We start from the raw sequence: 6,704 nt of genomic DNA, 5'->3' as shown, positions 1-6,704 counted from the left end.
GCACTGGAGATGGCCTAGGAGAGGTCTGGGTGAGCTGCAACCGGAGATTACACCAAGCCTACTGCAATTTTATCATTCCAGAGCACTAGCTGTGTTTTAATAAAAATGATTTGTGCCTTTCCCTTTGCATTTTTATATACAGTTTGTGTTCTTGTTTTTTTTTTTTCTATATTCTATGTTTAAAACCCCTTTTTGACCGGACAGTTCTAAACACTTGTAATTTTTATTCCAGCATTGAAAAAAAAATAATTGAATGGTTAAAGATTGATAGATATGATTCTAGAGATATGACAGTTATCTCAGAGACCAAAGGTGACAATAAAAGATTTATGCTGTCTATATAAAGTCTAGGTGACTTCTGTTCTTCGCATTCATCGGGGTAGGGAGGAGAGCTGAAAACTATCTATGGCTGGGTGTAATCCACTCTAGGATTCTATAGGGTAGTACCAAGAGGGGAAGGAGAGGGGGGTTGAGGATAAGATAGAGAAAGTGCAGCTTGGGGAGAAAAAATAGGAAAAGAAGAGATAGAGAAGGGAAAAAAATAAAGACATGAAAAAATGAGAAATGAATAGAATAGAAATCCCCCTCCTTCACACCAGTTCACCACAACGTCCTATGGCTACCATTCATGGCCCAGCCATATTCAGGTTATTGTGGCTAATCATGATTTTCATGTTCCTCATTTTAAGCTACTATAAATATTCTGAATTATCTATATCATATAAGGCATGATAGAAAGCGCTTTTAAATGAAATATGAAAATATTGTTTAAGAGGCTATTTTAGCATGCCTTAAGTGCACTTTTAGGCATCTCCAAGGCTAATTCAGCTTGATGAATTAGATTAAAAGTGTTTAGATAATAAATTTCTCCTAAAGCTGGCCACACACAGTAAGATTTGCTTCAGAACTGATCGGACCTAGAGATGAGCGAATCGAACCAGGCGAAGTGGAATTCGTTTCGAATATCGGGAAAAATTCGATTCGCATCGAATCCGAATTTTAGCCAACTTCGGGTGCACGAATCGAATTTTTCCCGATCAGCCGGCAAAAGTGTCACTGCAGAGAGCTCCGCTATTTCTGACAGTTCTGACAGTTCATTTACAGCGGTTGAAACATTGTATCTATTTGTTTCCATTTAGGATACAGATGTTTTTATTCGGAAATAAATAGATACAATGTTTCAACCGCTGTAAATGTGAAGGAACTGTCAGAGAACTGTCAGAAATAGCGGAGCTCTCTGCAGATACACTTTTTGCTGTACTGGAATACTTCTTCTTTTCATTCTTCTTCTTCTTTTCATTCTTCTTCTTCTTCTTCTTCTTCTTTTCATTCTTCTTTTCATTCTTCTTCTTATTCTTTTCATTCTTCTTCTTCTTTTCATTCTTCTTTTCATTCTTCTTCTTCTTCTTTTCATTCTTCTTTTCATTCTTCTTCTTCTTCTTTTCATTCTTCTTCTTTTCATTCTTCTTCTTCTTTTCATTCTTCTTCTTCTTCTTTTCATTCTTCTTTTCATTCTTCTTCTTCTTCTTTTCATTCTTCTTCTTCTTCTTTTCATTCTTCTTCTTCTTTTCATTCTTCTTTTCATTCTTCTTCTTCTTCTTTTCATTCTTCTTTTCATTCTTCTTCTTCTTCTTCTTTTCATTCTTCTTCTTCTTCTTCTTTTCATTCCTCTTCTTCTTCTTTTCATTCTTCTTTTCATTCTTCTTCTTCTTCTTTTCATTCTTCTTCTTCTTCTTCTTTTCATTCTTCTTCTTCTTCTTTTCATTCTTCTTTTCATTCTTCTTCTTCTTCTTTTCATTCTTCTTCTTTTCATTCTTCTTCTTCTTCTTTTCATTCTTCTTCTTCTTCTTTTCATTCTTTTTTTCATTCTTCTTCTTCTTTTCATTCTTCTTCTTCTTCTTTTCATTCTTCTTTTCATTCTTCTTCTTCTTCTTTTCATTCTTCTTCTTCTTCTTTTCATTCTTCTTCTTCTTCTTTTCATTCTTCTTCTTTTCATTCTTCTTCTTCTTCTTTTCATTCTTCTTTTCATTCTTCTTCTTCTTTTCATTCTTCTTCTTTTCATTCTTCTTCTTCTTCTTTTCATTCTTCTTTTCATTCTTCTTCTTCTTCTTTTCATTCTTCTTCTTCTTCTTTTCATTCTTCTTCTTCTTTTCATTCTTCTTCTTCTTTTTTTCATTCTTCTTTTCATTCTTCTTCTTCTTCTTTTCATTCTTCTTCTTCTTCTTTTCATTCTTCTTCTTCTTCTTTTCATTCTTCTTTTCATTCTTCTCATTCTTCTTTTCATTCTTCTTTTCATTCTTCTTCTTCTTCTTTTCATTCTTCTTTTCATTCTTCTTCTTCTTTTCATTCTTCTTCTCATTCTTCTTTTCATTCTTCTTCTTCTTTTCATTCTTCTTTTCATTCTTCTCCTTCTTCTTCTTTTCATTCTTCTTTTCATTCTTCTTCTTCGTCGTGCCCCGTGACTGCCCAAATGAGTGAAGTGTGCGGTGATTCTAAGATCGACGGCACTCATCTGCATGTCATACTGACTGACAGTATTATTTCTCTTCCCCAGCAGACTCCAAGGGCATTTAAATTAAAGGTACAGTGTTCTGCACTAATATAAAGGCTCTCTGAAGCCTAGAAACCCTTTAAATAAGTTAAATTCGCGGCGAATAAATTCGCATCGAATCGAATTTCTCCCGCAAATTCGGCGAATCAGCCGAATCGAATTTTTGAATAATTCGCTCATCTCTAATCGGACCAATCAACAAACTTTGTCAATAGGTATGTAGTGTGAAGGCCTACCTACATAGTCTACTCATGTTAGAATCCCATACTATAGAACTCTGGGACAAATGAGGGTTTCAGGTCATTTAACCACCTCAGTACTAACATGCTACACCCTTCCTTTCCTGCTCAATTTTCCATTTTGAATGCTGTGATAGCTATAGTTTGCTAATTATTCAGTCATGCAATAGTGTGCCCAAAATTGTTTTATATAATTGTTTTAAGACATACTAATATCAAAATAATTTGTAATGTTGAACACCTTAGAACCATGACTTTTATGCTGATAGATTTAGTACAATAACCTCTTCCCACTGGCACATACTTGACAGCAGAGAACTGGGCTTTAAACAATGTGTAAACCCAACATTTCATATGCCTGCTGTACCATGTACTAGTATGAAAAAGTATCCTGCTCTCTTTGTATTGCTTCCTTTGTGTGAAATCCCTGGTGTGCCTGCCAGTCCCTCTGCTTTCCTATTAAAAATGACCACACTAAACATGAGAGCAAAGCATGGGCAGTTCTCAATTTGAGCTGGAAACTTAGTCCTCCAGTGCTAAAACTTGTGCTGCCCCCCCCCCCACACACACACACGCACACATACACACACAGCCATTCACTGGGAAAACCACTGTACTGATGTTTCTCCACCCTCACTTCTCCATGCAGCTGAGAACAGAGAGTATGTGATCACTTATAAACAAGGGGGGAAAAGTATTTATAATGTTTCTTTTATATCTATACACACATTTTTTCCCTGTCATTTCTATTTTAAACTGTATAGGTTGTTTTACAAGGTTAGGGTTTACATATACATTAACACCGGGTTGCCACATACAGTGGGGATCGAAAGTTTGGGCACCCCAGCTAAAAATGTGTATTAATGTGCATAAAGAAGCCAAGGAAAGATGGAAAAATCTCCAAAAGGCATCAAATTACAGATTAGACATTCTTATAATATGTCAACAAAAGTTAGATTTTATTTCCATCATTTACACTTTCAAGATAACAGAAAACCAAAAAATGGCGTCTGCAAAAGTTTGGGAACCCTGCAGAGTTAATATCTTGTACTGCCCCCTTTGGCAAGTATCACAGCTTGTAAATGCTTTTTGTAGCCAGCCAAGAGTCTTTCAATTCTTGTTTGAGGTATCTTTTGCCCATTCTTCCTTACAAAAGTCTTCCAGTTCTTTGAGATTTCTGGGCTGTCTGTCACGCACTGCTCTTTTAAGGTCTATCCATAGATTTTCAATTATGTTGCGGTCAGGAGATTGTGAAGGCCATGGCAAAACCTTCAGTTTACGCCTCTTGATGTAATCACCCGTGGATTTCGAGGTGTGTTGAGGATCATTATCCATTTGTAGAAGCCATCCTCTCTTTAACTTCAGCTTTTTCACAGATGGCATCAAGTTACCACCCAAAATTTGCTGAAATTTTATTGAATCCATTTTTCCTTCTACTGGCTGCAACACAACCCCAAAGCATGATTTATCCAACCCCGTGCTTAACAGTTGGACAGAGGTTCTTTTCATTCAATTCTGTGCCCCTTCTTCTCCAAACGTACCTTTGCTCATTCCGGCCAAAAAGTTCAATTTTAACCTCATCGGTCCACAGAACTTGTTTCCAAAATGCATCAGGCTTGTCTATATGTTCATTTGCAAAGTTCAAACGATGATTTTTGTGGTGAGGACGTAGAAGAGGTTTTCTTCTGATGACTCTTCCATGAAGACCATATTTGTACAAGTATCTCTTTATAGTGGAATAGTGTACCACAACTCCAGTGTCTGCTAGATCAGATCTTTCTGGAGGGATCGTGCAGTCAAACGTGGGTTTTGAATTGTTCTTCTCACAATCCTGAGAGCTGTTCTGTCTGATATTTTTCTTGGTCTTCCAGATCTTGCTTTAACTTCCACTGTTCCTGATGACTGCCATTTCTTAATTACATTCCGAACAGAGGATATTGACATCTGAAAACGCTTTGCTATCTTCTTATAGCCTTCTCCAGCTTTGTGAGCATCAACTATTTTCAGTGTCAGTTTTCTAGACTACTGCTTAGAAGAACCCATGGTGCTGATTGTTGGGGCAAGGTCAGATGAGTCTGGGCATTTAAAACCTTTGAGATTGACATCACCTGGTCTTCCCAGACGATGATTGAGAACAATCCATGACACTGGCAGGTCTCAGCTTGGCAAAGGGGGCAGTGCATGCTATAAATTCTGCAGGGTGCCCAAACTTTTGCAGACGCCATTTTTTTGTTTTCTGTTATTTTGAAAGTGTAAATGATGGAAATAAAATCTAACTTTTGTTGACATGTTATAAGAATGTCTAATCTGTAATTTGATGCCTTTTGGAGATTTTTCCATCTTTCCTTGGCTTCTCTATGCACATTAATACAAATTTTTAGCTGGGGTGCCCAAACTTCCGATCCCCACTGTACATGCGTAGAGCAGGCAGCATTGCTTTCTGCTGGGAGCTCACTTATTTGGAACCCCCAGCTTAGTGACTGCGCTGTCAACCATAGCTCCTGATCATGGCTTATGTTCAGGAGTCAGGGTCGGGCTTCTGATCATGTGAACACTATGGCCACCAGTCATCTCATTATTGAGAAGCCTACTTCCAGCACCCAGCGTTAGGAACCACCTAAACGGCCAACTTCCGCCAGCTGAAAGGGGTGACTAATAGTAAGACATAATAATAATAGTAAATCATATTAATAGTAAATAATAGTAATAATAGCAAGATAATATTAGTAGTGAAAAAAATAATAGTAATTTATTACAATATTTAGTTATGTAAGGACTGCAGTGTGTGTTAAGTTGATGTGCAGTCTATGCATCTATAAACTCTGGGGGTTGATTTATAAAAAAAGGATTCTTACCTTAGCTTTTTTTTCACTTTAAAAATTTTTTCAAATGAGCCAGATTGTCAGTGAATGGGGAAAATGGATTGTTTGTATTTAGGTACAGTGCCACTCTGATTGGATCTTTTCATTTTGTCTGTGATCTGTATTATCCAATGACATGATCAGAAGCAGTGTGAGGTGTGTACTGAAAAGAGCCAGGCACTGTGGAATGTGTAATCATATAAACACCTTTCTGTGAGGTGTACCTTTAATCAAGGATGGTGCATAACAGGATAAAATATAAAACACAAGCCTGTGGCTTTAGGATGCCAGGTATCCAGATGGACAGCCCATCCGCTCAGAGGGGAGCTGTGGAGGAGAGGAGCGCCTGTCAAGCAGGGACCACTTGATCGTGGCATCCCAGTTGAAGTCACCGCGATGTTCGGGAGACAGAGGGGAGGAACCCACGCTAGAGCCGCAGCTTGGAAGTGAAGGCCGGTTGCCAGGACCGGTGAGGTGTGTGCAAACGCTGTAAACAGATGGATGTTTTTAAACATTCATTTAGTACATCACCCCAGACCACCCGTTTGACTCCAATAGTCGGTCAAGAGGTTGTCAAAGTATACCAAAGCTGCGGTATAAACAAACTCTTTACCTCCCTTTCTCTTCTTGTACATTTTCACTTAATTGTACTCATAGCAGAACGGTTGAAGTGAAACTCCAGACAAATATAGAACCCTGCCAAGCAATGTGTTTAGTGTTCAGTTCAGTTACAAGACCTATTCAGACTCTAGTCCATTACCTAGTGAAATCTAACATATCTCAAGCACTGGATGCTGGATAGACAGGTCTTTAGGAGGGCTTGTAGGAAGATGAGAGCACAGGAAGGACTTTATTAGTGTTTATGGTTCAGTAAGCAAGATGGAAGTGGGAGATGATACAGACTGTATGAATTATAAAAGTGGAAAAATTCAAAGCAGAGTTCCAGCCATTTAATAATATTTTTTTCTAAAGGCACCCACGTGAGAGTGGCAGCTTAGGCAATGCAAGTTGAGATCACCTGTACTTGTAATCCTTTATTTTCCTTATAAAAAA

Source organism: Staurois parvus, unplaced genomic scaffold (genome assembly GCF_062004578.1).
Source record: "Staurois parvus isolate SC_StPar_1 unplaced genomic scaffold, SC_StPar_1.0 ptg000011l, whole genome shotgun sequence".
Classification (NCBI taxonomy): Eukaryota; Metazoa; Chordata; class Amphibia; order Anura; family Ranidae; genus Staurois; species Staurois parvus.
This window is presented reverse-complemented; position numbering follows the sequence as displayed.